This window comes from Bos taurus, chromosome 3 (genome assembly GCF_002263795.3).
Source record: "Bos taurus isolate L1 Dominette 01449 registration number 42190680 breed Hereford chromosome 3, ARS-UCD2.0, whole genome shotgun sequence".
In the NCBI taxonomy this organism is placed as follows: Eukaryota; Metazoa; Chordata; class Mammalia; order Artiodactyla; family Bovidae; genus Bos; species Bos taurus.
In genome coordinates this window covers 7,037,401-7,053,360 of record NC_037330.1, presented here as the reverse complement: position 1 = coordinate 7,053,360, position 15,960 = coordinate 7,037,401, and the positions used below count along the sequence as shown (strand labels likewise).

Sequence of the window (15,960 nt, the reverse complement as noted above, 5' to 3'; positions counted from 1 at the left end):
TGCAAAGAGTCAGACGTGATTTAGCAACTGAACAATAGCAGTAAATGGTCCCTGGGGTACAATGGTTTAACTTACGATTTTTTGACTTTACAGTGGTGCAAAAGTGATACACACTCAGTAAAAAACATACTTCAGATTTTTATCTTTTCCTGAGCTAGCGATATGCCGTCTACACTCTCACCTGATGCTGGGCAGTGGCAGCAGCCACAGGTCCCAGTCAGTCCACAATCACACGGATACAGTGAAACAACCAATACACTTACAACCATCCTGTACCCGTACAACATTCTATTTTACACTTTCAGTATGGAATTCAATAAATTACATGATATATTCAATACTTTATTAAAAATAGGCTTTGTGTTAAATTATTTTGCCCAACTGTAGGCTAATGTAAGTGTTCTGAGCACGTTTGAGGTGGGTTCAGCTAAACTATGATGTTTGGTGGATTGTGTGTGTGTGCTCAGGTGCTCAGTCATATTTGACTCTTTGGCACCCCATGAACTGTAGCCTGCTAGGCTCCTCTGTCAGGGGAATTTTCCAGGCAAGAATACTGGCTGTGCTAAGTTGCTTCAGTGGTGTCTGACTCTTTGCAACTCCATGGACTGTAACCTGCCAGTCTCCTCTGTCCATGGGATTCTCCAGGCAAGAATACTGGAGCAGGTTGCTATTTCCTACTCCAGGGGATTTTCCCAACCCAGGACTCGAACCCACACCTCCTGCATTGGCAGAAGGATTCTTTACCACTAGCACCACCTGGGATGATCACTCGATGGATTAGGTGTGTTATATGCATTTTCGACTTACAGTATTTTCAACTCATGATGAGTTTATCAGGATATAATTATATCGTAAGTCAAGGAAGATCAATATCACATTTTCTTTATCCAATTCATCTACTATATCCATTATATATTATTAGTAGTATTCTTGTTTAAAAATAGTTATAAATTTATATATCTTGTGCTTAATATTAAAGCTATGAATGAAACATTTTAAATTTCTTATTGTAATGTAAAACAAGTTGAGTTGATTTGATAAATGTGGATCTTGATGTTTTCTTGGTAGGTATTTGGCTCTACATAGAAAAGCAATTTCCTCTATTTGATATAGGTCTTCAACACATATATGTTGGCTGGACCTCAGTGGACAACAGTTCTAGGAATAACAAGAAGGATGAAATCCTCTCTAATATTTGCAGGCCTTAGGCTATTGAAATTCTCCAGTGGGAACTTTATTCTCATTTCAGAAATGAGAACTCTTTAGATCTTCAGTTCAATTCAGTCTCTCAGTCATGTCTGACTCTGCACCCCATGGACTGCAGCATGCCAGGCTTCCCTGTCCATCACCAACTGCTGGAGCTTGCTCAAACTCATGTCCATCAAGTCGGTGATGCCATCCGACAGGTGGCAGTGATGCCACCTGTCGGAGAAGGTGGTCCCCTTATCCTCCTGCCTTCAGTCTTTCCCAGCATCAGGGTCTTTTCCAGTGAGACAGTTCTTCAAATCAGGTGGCCAAAGTATTGGAGCTTCAGCTTCGTTAGATCTTACATAGTCCATTTGTCAATCTTTGGCTTGGTATTTTCAGTTGAGGTTTAAAGAAGACTATAGACCTTCTACATTTCTGCTCTTCATGAAACTGCTAAGCTCTTTCTGACAGGGTTTTGGCTTTGTAACTGCAATGAGAATCTCACATTTCAATTTTGATGTTTGATTGCTGATGATTTTTAAGCCTCATCTCATCCTTTTCCCTTTTGCCCCACAACTCCGTAAGTTGATCAAGCTGTTAAGAAAGGCTGGGTATTCCCTCCTTTGCCATAAACGAAGTTCAAAACACATGAGCCCCACACTCATACCAGCCCAACTCCAATGTACCATGAAAGCCCTAAGCCAGTCTCCTTTGTCAAAAGTTTATTAAAAACATAAATAATACCAATGAATCACTTAAGTGGTAATTAGTAAAGGTTTATTGTGCACACACAAAAAGACAGTTTGCAAACCAAAACATGAAATGAGGCTCAAAGATATATTGCTATAAAGTAGCTTATGTAATGCGAAAGCAGGGGGTGTTTATTCTTTACAGTGATTTGTTACAAAATTAGAATTTACTTAATGAACAGGAATTGGTTAGTGGTTATCTTACATCGGTTTTGGGGATTGGCTTAAGTTTTGTTTGTGAGTCTCAGAAGGCATAAGCAGAAGTGACCCAAGTCAAGTTAATCTCATTTGTCTTGCGAAATAAGCTAAGTGAAGCTTTGCTTGCATAGCTAAACTGGTTTTGCTCACCCAGAGAATTTTCAAGGCTGATCTCTCTTTATGGTTAATTTTAACACTTTTCGTTGCTTTCTCCACTCATTTTCAGACCAGCTCTAGAAGACTGTCCTGCTCTAGCCAGACAGTCTCATTATGGTAGTAATAAACCTTTCAGATCCTTTTGGTATGTGGGTGACACCATCAGTCTGACATTTGAACCACACTTGTGGTGGAAGTGCATCCTGTTTCTATAGAGTAAATACAGGAGCTGTGCTTGTGCAACAGCTGCAGATGACCATCTCAGGAGAAACCTGCTCACATTCTGTTCTGACATTCATGCTTGAGTTTTCTTGTTTTTTTTTTTTTTTTCCCATGTATATTCTTTTTTTAATTTATTTTTTAATTGGTGTTTAATTCCTTTACAATGTTCTATAAGTTTCTGCTGTACATGTATCCCCTCCTTCTTGAACCTCCATGCTTGAGTTTTAATATTTGTTTTGAATAAACTTTAAAGGTCATTTGGAGGAAACAAAATTGAATGAGTGTGAGTGTGTGATGTTATTTATGTCACCTTCATTTTTCCATGACATGACACAAGCAGGGGAATCCAAGTCAATACAGAATATTTAAAGAATTTTCCATGTTGTAAATTGGTACAATATTTGGGCAGCAGAATAATTTTGTAAATGCCTATCAAAATTTTAGATGTATAAGTGTTTGACTGAACAATACTATTTCTATAAATTTACTGCAAGAGAAAGCTTAAAATAAATTAATTGATTAAAAAAATTTAAGTATGAAAACTTTTATTGTTACATTGCTGGAAAAAACTTATAGTTTTATGTAAATCAAAATACATATACTCACATACTGTTGAAGCCTGGCTTGGAGAATTTTGAGCATTACTTTGCTAGTGTGTGAGATGAGTACAACTGTGCAAGTTTGAGCGTCCTGTGGCATTGCCTTTCTTTGTGATTGGAATGAAAACTGACCTTTTCCAGTCCTGCGGCCACTGCTGAGTTTTCCAAATTTGCTGGCATATTGAGTGTGGCACTTTCACAGCATCATCTTTGAGGATTTGAAATAGCTCAACTGGAATTCCATCACCTCCACTAGCTTTGTTCCTAGTGATACTTCCTAAGGCCCACTTGACTTGGCACTCCAGGGTGTCTGGCTTTAGGTTAGTGATCACACACCATTGTGTGATCTGAGTCATTAAGATCTTTTTTTGTATAGTTCTTCTGGGTATTCTTGCCACCTCTTGTTAATCTCCTCTGCTTCTGTTAGGTCCATACCGTTTCTGTCCTTTATTTGCCCATCTTTGCATGAAATTTCCCTTGGTATCTCTAATTTTCTTGAAGAGATCTCTAGTCTTTCCCATTCTATTGTTTTCCTCTATTTCTTTGCATTGATCACTGAGGAAAGCTTTCTTATCTCTCCTTGCTATTCTTTGGAACTCTGCATTCAGATGGGTACATCCTTCCTTTTCTCCTTTGCCTTTAGCTTTTCTCCTTTGCCTTTAGCTGTATGGATCACAACAAACTGTGGAAAATTCTTAAAGAGATGGGAATACCAGACCATCTTACCTGCCTCCTAAGAAATCTGTATGGAGGTCAAGAAGCAACATTTAGAACCTGACATGGAACAACAGACTGGTTCCAAATTGGGAAAGGAGTATGTGAAGGCTGTATATTGTCACCTTGCTTTTTTAACTTATATGCAGAGTACATCATGTGAAATGCTGGGCTGGATGAAGCACAAGTTGGAATCAAGATTGCTGGGAGAAATATCAATAACCTCAGATTTGCAGATGACACCACCCTTAAGGCAGAAAGCAAAGAAGAACTAAAGAGCCTCTTGATTAAAGTGAAAGAGAGTGAAAATGTTGGCTTAAAACTTGACATTCAAAAAATGAAGGTCATGGCATCCAGTCCCATCACTTCATGGCAAATAGATGGGGAATCAATGGAAACAGTGACAGACTTTATTGTCTTGGACTCCAAAATCACTGCATATAGTGCATGCAGCCATGAAATTAAAGGAGCTTTTCTTGCTCCTTGCAAGAAAAACTATGACCAACCTAGACAATATATTAAAAATCAGAGACATTACTTTTCTGACAAAGGTCCATCTAGTCAAAACTATGGTTTTTCCAGTAGTCATGTATGGATGTGAGAGTTGGACTATAAAGAAAGCTGAGTGCTTAAGAATTGATGCTTTTGAACTGTGGTATTGGAGAAGACTCTTGAAAGTCCCTTGGATTGCAAGGAGATCCAACCAGTCCATCCTAAAGGAAATCAGTCCTGAATATGCATTAGAAGGACTGATACTGAAGCTGAAGCTCCAATACTTTGGCCACCTGAGGTGAGGAAGTGACTCATTTGAAAAGACTGTGATGCTGGGTAAGATTGAAGGCAGGAGGAGAAGGGGATGACAGAGGATGAGATGGTTGGATGGCATCACTGACTTGATGGACATGAGTTTGAGCAAGCTCTGGGAGTTGGTGACCAACAGGGAAGCCTGGCGTGCTGCAGTCCATGGGGTCACAAAGATTGGACACAACTGAGTGACTGAACTGAATTGAACTGATACATACATTCAATAGAATACTGGGCGATTATAAAATTATTACAAATACATGCTTTCATGGATGTAGAAAGGTGTCCATGGTATATCTTTTGAGTTATAAAATGTAATAGATTAGAAAAATCAGAAGATTCCACCTAAGCACATATGTGTGTGGCTTTGTGTGTGTGCGTGTGTGTGTGTGTATGTGCTTATGTGTACGTGTTTCTGCATATGTATGTGCACAGAGAGAAGTCTAGAAATAATTTTACCCAAATATTGGTAAGGATCATTTCTATATGGTAAGGTTTTAGAGGGTTTCTTCTTTCTTCTTCATGCTTTTGCATTTTGTTTGATTTTTCTACTACGAACTGCTATAAAATACATAGAGACTGTGACTTTTTAGACTGTAGAGACTTTCTAAAGGCCTTTTCTTTTTTTTTTTTAACCGATTTCTTTAATTGCCATCTTCCTCAGTGACCATGCCCTGAGCAGGGTTTAGGTTCTTCTGACCTGCAACCTTCCTACAGAAAGCTACTTTCCTCCTTTCCCTTCATACCAGCTGATGAATTCCTTGCATCTCCAAATATCTATTCTGTTTTGACTCTGAAGATTATAAAGTCAGACCCAGTTCCAACTTCTAACCTCACAGTATCACCTGCACAGACCGTGTTTTACACTTTGGTGTTTTCTGTATGCTATATCATGCTGTGAGATCAGGAAACGTTTCCTGTCCGTGCTTACCACATAGCTTTCTGGTTGGTGCCATACGCTGCAGGCCAACGCTCCCCTGTGATTTCCTTCCATTACTTCTGAGCTTCTCCATAATGTCTTCATTTAGATCTGTGAAAGCTTGGAAGTTGGCATATTGCTATTCTAGCACAGAAAGAAGAAAGTAAAAGTGTTAGTCTCTCAATCGTGTTCCAACTCTTTGAGGCCTCATAGACTGTAGCCTGCCGGGCTCCTCTGTCCGTGGGATTTTCCAGGAAGAATACTGGAGTGGGTTGCCATTCCTGTCTCCAGGGGATCTTCCTGACCTAGGGATCAAACCAGGGTCTCCTGTATTGTAGGCAGATTCTTTACTGACTGAGCCACTAAGGAAGCGTGCAAAGAACAGGTAGCTCATCTGTAGGAAGCAGAATGCAAGATTCCACATATCAGGATCTGCTGCTAAGCCCTCAGTTTCCCAGCTTGGGCAAGTCCCCTGCCTGGGCACTTTACAGCACAGTTCCAAAGGGACCACCTCGAGCACTGGAATTAGGGACATTGATAAGCTAGGGAACGCATTAGTTAATAAGAAGTTTCATTCCTTTTCCCACAAAATAGGGATATATTACCTACTGAAGATGGGTTTTGCAGATAATAAATGAGATAATGCATGTAACTTACCTGGACATCACATAAGTATTACAGAATTAATATATCCCAAACAAAATTCTTTATCTTTCTTCTCTGTGCCTCCTCTCACCAAAATCTGTTCTCCTTTTTCTTCTTCTTCTTATTTTGGTTCTCACTACTGGCTTATAGCACTGCTATTTTCTCATTTCTGATTTCTGAAGTCAAAAACTGTGGAGTCATTTGAAACTTCTTCTCTCACACCTCCCACAATTAGCATGTAACTAAGTTCAATCACTTCAGCCTATTATTCATATCCATCCCATCATGTCCATATATTTATATCTATACAGCCTATCAATCATATTCATCCCATCTTCTTCACCTTCTCCATTGCTATCACCTTTGGTCATGTCCTTTTCTTTTTCCAATCACCTTTGGTCATGTCCTTTTCCAATCACCTTTGGTCATGTCCTTTTCTTTTTCCAATCCAATCTTTTTCCTGATTGGTTTCAATTAACTTCTCACAAATTGCTTCATATTCCTTTCAAACCATTTTCCATCCACTGTCTAAATAGATGATTCAAATAATTTAATCAGGTTCTTCCCTGCTTATAATCATTCAAGGTACTTTATGCAAAACCCTTTATAATCTGGCCTTTCCCTTTATACTGTCATCTCCTTCTGTTTCTAAATATACATATTCTACTTCTCAGCCTTGCACAGACATATTGGGACACCTTAAATCTGAGGTCTTGTTCAAGGCATGAACTGAAGCTATTGCTGTGCTCATTCCCTTGACTGTCTTGACATCTCCTACTCTTCATTCAAGTTCATCTGAGAGGACACCTCCTCCATGAGTCTTTTTATTTTTCACTGCTCCTAGGCAGTTTGTGTTACCTAGTCTATGCTTTTATAATAGTTGAACAGGCCATATGATGGCACCCATTCATTCATTCATTCATAGAGTGAGGTATTCATGCAGCCAATATTCAACAATTCAGTCACCTTGCTAGGTTTGCAAATTCAGATAGGTAAGAAACAATCTCTGTTCTCAAGGAATTCATTGGCCCAGTGAAAACAAGTAAAACATACACAAATAGCATTGTAACACTAGGTACTAAGTGCAATGATAAAAATATGCATAGGATAATAATATGGGAACACTTATCCCTGTTTGTGGGTGGGGTCCTCCTGGAGAAAGCAGATAAAGTGCTCTCAAAGTCTTACTTGTCTCATTTAGAAAATGATAAAAATAATAAAACTTACCACATTTGAGTGCTGAAAGCTTTAAAGGAAAACATTTGGCTGTGCTGGGTCTTACTTATGGCACATGGGACCTTAACTCCCCAACCAGGATTTGAACCCAGGCCCTCTGCATTGGGAGCATAGAGTCTTAGCCACTGAACCACTAGGGAAGTCCCTGGGCTGAGTCTTAGTTCCAGTGTGAGGATCTTTAGTTGCAGCATGTAGGATCTAGTTCCCTGACCAGGGATCAAACTGGGGCCCTCCTGCACTGGGAATACTGAATCTTAGCCTCTAGACTACCATCCTATTTTTAGCTAATTCTTAAAGAATAATTAAGAGTTACCCTGTGTAGGAGACAAAGAAATAAGAGGTGGGAGGAAGAGCATTCCAGACAGCATAGCAGGAGCCAGGAATATAGATGAGAGACCACAGCATTTTAAGGTTGTTGAGGTGTTAACTTCAAGGCAGAGAAGAGTTGCAACCAGGCTGAAGAGACAAATCAGACAATGGTGGGTCTTCATAAGGCTTCCTAAGGATCTTTAATCACTCCATATGTTATGGGATGCCCCAGAAGTGGATGAGAGTGATGTTAATAGCCAGCCTGATTCTGTTAATGGATAACTAATAAAATGAACATCCTGCAATTAGATGAAAGAGATATGGAAATGTGTGGACTATGAAATATGGGGCCCAGAAGTTTCAGGAGAAATGTATGTAAGAAAAAGGAAAAAGAACTGGGTCACAGAAGAAAAACAAAGACTAGAAAGGAAGTCTCAAATAATAAAATTGCTTCCATGCAGAGCCAAGTTGTGACCCCAGGAGCAGCAGAAGTAGAGACGCAGTGAAGGCTGATCTGGTATATATGTGGTGGCCCAGGTAAGAGCTGCCTACAGAAGGCCAGAAGTTTCATTGTTGGCACAGGAAGATGGGCAAGAGTTGGAAATTTTAAGTTTACAGTATTTGCTCAACTCACTTTCCTCCAATAGACCCAGAACACCTTAGGGCTACCTGTCTCATCTCTGTATCCCCAGAGAGAAATATATCTTTATCTTATGATTGACTCACTTGATTTTAACTTCCATTGTAGGTAAAAGGTGAGAAAGTTTCAATGGACCATAGTCTATTGGGAGACTATCTTTAAGTCAGTGTTGCTTTCTACATTAGCCTTTAAGTAATCACTTTGGTAGGATAGTTCTGGTATTTTCACCTGATATCAGATGGATTTTAGTGAGAGCAAGTCATCTGAGAAATTTTGGGCTTGCTTATTCATCTAAATAATAGTGATTATTTATACTTACCTTAGTAGACCCAGAGAGAGACAAGAGGAAATGATAAACATTAAATCTAAATAAAAGCTAAATAAAAATGTGTAATACTATTAGTATTTTAAATATTGCAAACAGAGGTGGCAGAATGCATGTAAAGAGCAGTGAAGCACAATTTCTTTTCTACCTGTTATCAGTCTTATGTTTAACATAAGTTTCCAAATATGTGGAAGATGATGCTACTACTCATGAGACACAGATGCACAGGGCTCACCATTTCACAGACGTTGCCATCTACCAACAGCAAGATCTCACAGTCTCCCTTGGACAGAGGGTCATGGTAATAAAGCAGATCCATGAGGAGTACTCTTGTATCCAAAGCTGATTTGATTGCAGAAAAGCAGCCCCAATATGTTCATTGTATATTCTGTGTGTGAGATATCTAAGGATTGGTGCCAAAATGCAGCCTCTGTTCACTGGTGCCAAATAGAAATGTGGAGACGTGGGGTTTTGGGTGACATAGAAAAGAACAGCTTCATTGCTTTGGGGCCACAGCAGAATAATGCCCTCAAGACTGTGTGACCCACCCTGGACCAAGTAGCAAGGAGTCTTCCAGTGTTCAATGAGTAGGGTGTGATCAGCTCATGGCTATTCTTTTGGTTGGTGGTAAGGTGATTGGGAGTCAGCATTATCAACCTTCTGGTTCCAACTGGGCTGGGGTCTCTGTGCTCATGGGCAGCATAAAGTTAACTTCTTTCACCTAGCGGGGATTTCAGTAGCTACAAAACACCTCAAAAGACATGACTCAATACTATCCATAGTCCTTGAGGAAGAACTAAAGATCCTTGACTTTATTTAAGGGCTAAAGTATTACTACATTATCTTGCTTGACTGTTTTCCTTTCTTTCTGTGTTTCTTCAACTCTCTGATTAAATTTATCTTTGACTGAAGTTTTTATACAGTTTTTAACTCTTTTAAAAAGGCAGGCAGAGGACCCTAATGGATTGGAGTTTATTCTGGAAAGGCCTCAAAGGTTCCAGCTCAGTTACAGGATGTACAGACTTGCAAAGAAATCTTAAAATCATTCAATGTGTTTTGCTGTTACTAACAATTTTGATGATACTATTATTATTTTGTTGTTCAGTCGCTAAGTCATGTCCGACTCTTTGAGACCCCATGGACTGCAGCATGTCAGGCTTATCTGACCTTCACCATCTCCTGGAGTTTGCTCAAACTCATGTCCATTGAGTCAGTGATGCCATCCAACGATCTTATCCTCTGTTGCTCCCTTCTCCTTTTGCCCTCGATCTTTCCCAGCATCTGGGTCTTTTCCAGTGAGTCAGCTCTTCCCATCAGGTGGCCAAAATATTGGAGCTTCAGGTTTAGCATCAGTCCTTCTAATGAATATTACAACACATACATTAGGAATCTAGGAAAAATGGTACTGATGAACATATTTCCAGGGCAGGAAAAGAGGCAGAGATGTAGAGAATGGATTTGTGGATATAGTGGGAGAAAGAGAGGGGGAAAATTGAGAATCAAGATTGCCAGGAGAAATATCAGTAACTTCAGATATGCAGATGACACCACCCTTATGGCAGGAAGTAAAGAGGAACTAAAGAGCCTCTTGATGAAAGTGAAAGAGGAGACTGAAAAAGCTGAATCAAAACTCAGCATTCCAAAAAGAAAGGTCATGGCATCTGGTCCCATCACTTCATAGCGAATAGATGGGGAAACAATGGAAACAGTGACAGACTTTATTTTCTTTGACTCCAAAATCACTGCATGGTGATTGCAGCCATGAAATTAAAAAATACTTGCTCCTTGGAAGAAAAGCTGTGACCAACCTAGACAGTATATTAAAAATCAGAGACATTACTTTGCCAACAAAGGTTTGTCTAGTCAAAGCTACTGTTTTTCCAGTAGTCATGTATGTATGGATGTGAGAGTTGGGCCATAAAGAAGGCTGAGCACTGAAGGATTTATGCTTTTGAAGAATGGTATTGGAGAAGACTATTAAGATGCCCTCGAACTGCAAGGAGATCAAACCAATCAATTGCCAAATTTTGAGCAACAGAAAGACATGAATCTGACTAAACTTTTAAAAGAGCACTGCAATGAATGTATTGAGAATAGACTGAAAAGGGGCTAAACTAGAAGCAGAGAGATAGTAGGAGGCTATCACAATAATTCAACAATATACCCAAATCTATCCTCCAGCTTGATATCAATGCCCATTAGAGACACTCAAAGGGCAGGTAAAGAAGCAGAGACATTATCACTGAAGGGCCTGGTGAAAGAAATAAGCACAAATCTGGGATGGGTCTTTACCACTAGCATATATAAGTGGACTAATTTACCTGGTGAGTTACCCCAACTAAAGAAATAACCGCTCCTTGGAGTTACACAGTACAGGTCTTAGGCCTAAAGTGAAAATTCAGGATCTCAGGACCAGTGAGGCAGCATTGGGTAGCCTGGCTAGGACTAAGAAAACTAAGCAAGGGGAGCCTATAAAGTGAGGGGAAACACTGATGCTGAGAGCAAGCTTCATTCATCCACAAGGTATTTATGAGTATCTCGTATGTCCTGGGAATTCAACTAGACAGGAGAGAGAGAAACAGAGAAGACATAGACACTGCCTTCAGGAAGTTCACAGTCACGTTGAGGAGATGAAAAAGAAAACAAATAATTGCAAACCAGTGAGCAATATTTACAGGATGAACTAGGTACAGTTATACCCACAGAGGAGTCATTGGTCAAACTTGACCAAAGAAATCAAGGAAGGCTTCATATGGGAGAAGGTATTTAAGTTTGATTTTGAAGGCTATGTTTGTCAGTTAATCAATGGGCTTTCCTTTCACTCACAATAAGCATCAAGGACCCTGCAGGGCTACAGAGTCCTGCATGACCTGTTCTCCTGCACCTCACCACTCTGGTCTCATTTCTTACTCTGCCTCCTGCTCACTCTGCTCCAGCCACACTGGCCTCCTAATCGCTCCTGAATGTGCCAAGTGCGCCTCTGAACCAAAACCTTTGTACTGGTTATTCTCTTTGCTGCTCTTCTTCTTTGTTCACGTGGATAATTCCCTCACCACCTCTTAAGTTTTTGTTCAAATGTCGTCTTCTCAACCCTGTTATGTTCTTTGTAAAACTGCAGCTTCCTGCACACCACCTCTATGAACTCTTGGTTCTCCTTATTCTGCCTTTTCTTTTTCATTTTTACCATTGCATTTATACCTTTCCCGTGTACTCTGTAGTTTACTAATTTATTTATTATGTTTTGGGCTTCCCTGGTGGCTCAGAGGTTAAAGCGTCTGCCTGGAATGCAGGAGACCCGGGTTCAATCCCTGGGTCAGGAAGATCCCCTGGAGAAGGAAATGGCAACCCACTCCAGTATTATTGCCTGGAGAATCCCATGGAGGGAGGAGCCTGGTAGGCTACAGTCCATGGGGTCGCAAACTGTTTTTCTCTGAGTAGGGTAAAAATATAAGCTGAAAAAAAAGTCAGCAATCTTTATTTGGTCACTGATATATCCAGAGTGCCTAGAAGAGTGTCTGTTCCATGGGCATGTCATAAATGTATGTGGAATGAATAAAGGATGAACGAAAGGATTAGCCAGACACCTCTTTTTTTCAGACATCTTTTTTACAGGTGTCTTTCTGAGAACATATAGGACACGGGTTTGCAGAATGCAGTGGTAGAATACACTTTTGATACTCACTATAAGGAATTATGTTCCCAGAAAAAAGCTCAAAAATAAGCCACTCATATTTTATTACCCAAGCTCAGTAGAAACTTAGAAATGTATCATTTGAGCAGTGCTAAAAATAAACATTTTGCAATTGTTCCTGTCATCTATAAAATTCTCTGGATTGGAAAGTATGTTTCATCAAACCGTTCATATATATTCTACACCCACTGCATCCATTTCTTCATCTCTGTTTAACTTTGCAATCCAACTTCTGCTTTTTTAATAACCATTTTAAATAACTATTTTTGCTGTATTTATATTCAGCCTGGTTCTATGACATTTTTTAGCTCCCGAGGGCATTTGCTGAGAACCTCTATTTTAAGAACAACTTCTCAAAGGTAAGAACTCTACTGTTTACACCTTAAAAGCTACTCTGAAGTGCATTTTAACATTTTAACAATGGCAAAATAGATATATTCAGATTAAATATATCGCCCTCATCAGTTCAGTTCAGTCGCTCAGTCATATCCAACTCTTTGTGACCCCATGAATCACAGCACGCCAGGCCTCCCTGTCCATCACCAACTCCTGGAGTTCACCCAAACTCATGTCCATTGAGTCAGTGATGCCATCCAACCATCTCATCCTCTGTCATCCCCTTCTGCTCCTACCCTCAATCTTTCCCAGCATCAGGGTCTTTCCAAATGAGTCAGCTCTTCCCATTAGGTGGCCAAAGTATTGGAGTTTCAGTTTCAACATCAGTCCTTCCAATGAACACCCAGGACTGATCTCCTTTAGGCTGGACTGGTTGGATCTCCTTGTAGTCCAAGGGACTCTCAAGAGTCTTCTCCAAAACCACAGTTCAAAAAGCACTCAGCTTTCTTTATAGTCCAACTCTCACATCCATACATGACTACTGGAAAAACTATAGCCTTGACTAGATGGACCTTTGTTGGCAAAGTAATGTCTCTGCTTTTTAATATGCTGTCTAGGTTGGTCATAACTTTCTTTCCAAGGAGTAAGCGTCTTTTAATTTCATGGCTGCAATCACCATCTGCAGTGATTTTGGAGCCCCCCCCCAACCCCGAAAAATAAAGTCAGCCACTGTTTTCACTGTTTCCCAGTCTATTTGCTTTGAAGTGATGTGATCGGATGCCATGATCTTAGTTTTCTGAATGTTGAGCTTTAAGCCAAATTTTTCACTGTCCTCTTTCATCAAGAGGCTCTTTAGCTCTTCTTCATAAGAGAGTGAAAAACATTTTTTGTAACTGTGTGTGTTGACAATGTTAACTAGACATTGGTGGTGATCATTTCTCAATGATATACAAACATTGAATCATTGCATTGTACATCTGAAACTAATGTAATATGTCAATTATACCTAAAAAAACAACCTCCCATTCAGTCCCATTACTGCTTGGTAACATCTGAGACTGTAAATCACTGCACATGGAAAATGTCAGGCAGAAGTCACAAGTGGATTCTGAAATGCTAGTCCATTCAATAATCTTGTTAATAACTCCAGTTAAAAGACACTTACTCCTTGGAAGGAAAGTTATGACCAACCTAGATAGCATATTGAAAAGCAGAGACATTACTTTGCCAACAAAAGTCCGTCTAGTCAAGGCTATAGTTTTTCCTGTGGTCATGTATGGATGTGAGAGTTGGACTGTGAAGAAGGCTGAGCACCAAAGAATTGATGCTTTTGAACTGTGGTGTTGGAGAAGACTCTTGAGAGTCCCTTGGACTGTAAGGAGATCCAACCAGTCCATTCTAAAGGAGATCAGCCCTGGGATTTCTTTGGAAGGAATGATGCTAAAGCTGAAACTCCAGTACTTTGGCCACCTCATGCGAAGAGTTGACTCTTTGGAAAAGACTCTGATGCTGGGAGGGATTGGGGGCAAGAGGAGAAGGGGATGACAGAGGATGAGATGGTTGGATGGCATCACTGACTGGATGGACGTGAGTCTGAGTGAACTCCGGGAGTTGGTGATGGACAGGGAGGCCTGGCGTGCTGCGGTTCATGGGGTTGCAAAGAGTAGGACATGACTGAACGACTGAACTGAACTGAACTGAATGATATTCCAGTTAATAATCTTATTCTATAAAACTCATGCAAACATCTATCTGGTGTCCCAGCCCCTCCTGACTTAGTCTTAGTCAGTTTGGACTTCCATAATGAAATACCATAAACTGAATGGCTTATAAAAACAGAAATTTATTCCTGCCAGTTATGGAGGCTAGAAGTCTGAGATCAGTGTGCAGCATGGTCAAGATCTGATGAGAGTCCTCTTCTGGGTTGTAGACTGCAGCTTCTAGGTGTATCCTCACATTATAGAGAGCAGAACATAGGAAGCTGGCTCTTGTGACTCTTGTAAAGGCACTAATCTCATGCATGAGGGCTCTATCTTTATGACAGGATTTAATCCTAATTACTTTTAAATGCCTGCCTTGTAATGCCGTCATACCAGGGATTAGAGTTTCAACATTTGAATCTGGGAGTAGGACGCAAACATTCAGTCCATCTGAACACTCATTCACTCTCTGTATACCAAAGCAAAGTGAGTGGTGAATATTTAGCGGACAAGCCCACAGAAACTTCTTGAGTATTTATTATTGTCAGCTATAAGAAATATTTTCTTCCCTGACAATTCATGTGAGCAGAGATATAAAAAGCAACATAGAATGACTATCAGTGGAATAATATCAGCATGAGTCCTACAAAAGATTAAAGAGAGGAGAACGTGGCAGGATGGCATCATCAAAGACCACAGCAACTTTTGTGGTGAAGAAGAACCTGGAGCTGAGACTTTAGAAAGTGCTTCAACTTTTGTGCTACACAGAAGGTTCTGAAGATCACACAGATTACAAAGTACTCTCATCCACAGACCTGTGAGGTAGGTTTCATTACCATAAAGACAAGTGGCTTCTACCTTGGCTACCTGACCCATGGGTTGAAAAGCTGGAATGAATTAGACTTTGTCCCAAGTGTAAGGAATAAAAGAAGATAAGTGCCTGTTAAATCAACAGACTGTCAAGTTTTCTTCATCTGAGTGCCACTCACCTGGGTGTTTTCACTTTGTGAAATTTAGCCATATATCCACAACTTGGATGCATTTCTATATATGTTATATTTTACTCTATAATTTCACTTCAAAATACTTCTTCATTTAATTTAAATACTAAAAAATCATCTTAACATCTCTGGAAAACTTAAGAGGGTTGGTCATTCACAAATTGGGATAAATTGGTTTATCATTAGTGTTACCACTGCCCAGTGTAAGCTAGCTGTGTTGTTCGGTTTCCCAGTCATGTCTGACTCTTTGCAACTCCATGGACTGCAGCACACCAGGCCTTCCTGTCCCTCACCATCTCCCAGAGTTTGCTCAAGTTCATGTCCATTGCATCAATGATGTCATCCAGCCATCTCATCCTCTGATGCCCTCTTTTTCTTCTACCCTTGATCTTTCCCAGCATCAGGGACTTTTCCAATGAGTTGGCTCTTCACATCAATTGACCAAAATACTGGAGCTTCAGCTTCAGCATCAGTCTTTCCAACGAGTATTCAGGGTTGATTTTCTTTAAGATTGACTGGTTTGAGCTC

At 40.1% G+C, this 15,960-nt stretch overlaps 1 non-coding gene across 1 annotated transcript; it reads left to right on the top strand.

The window, feature by feature from the left end:
* The first annotated feature begins 11,952 nt into the window (after positions 1 to 11,952).
* TRNAS-GGA (transfer RNA serine (anticodon GGA)) lies at positions 11,953 to 12,025 on the top strand. The gene has a single exon. It is a non-coding gene; the product is annotated as a tRNA-Ser (tRNA).
* The last annotated feature ends 3,935 nt before the right edge of the window (positions 12,026 to 15,960 follow it).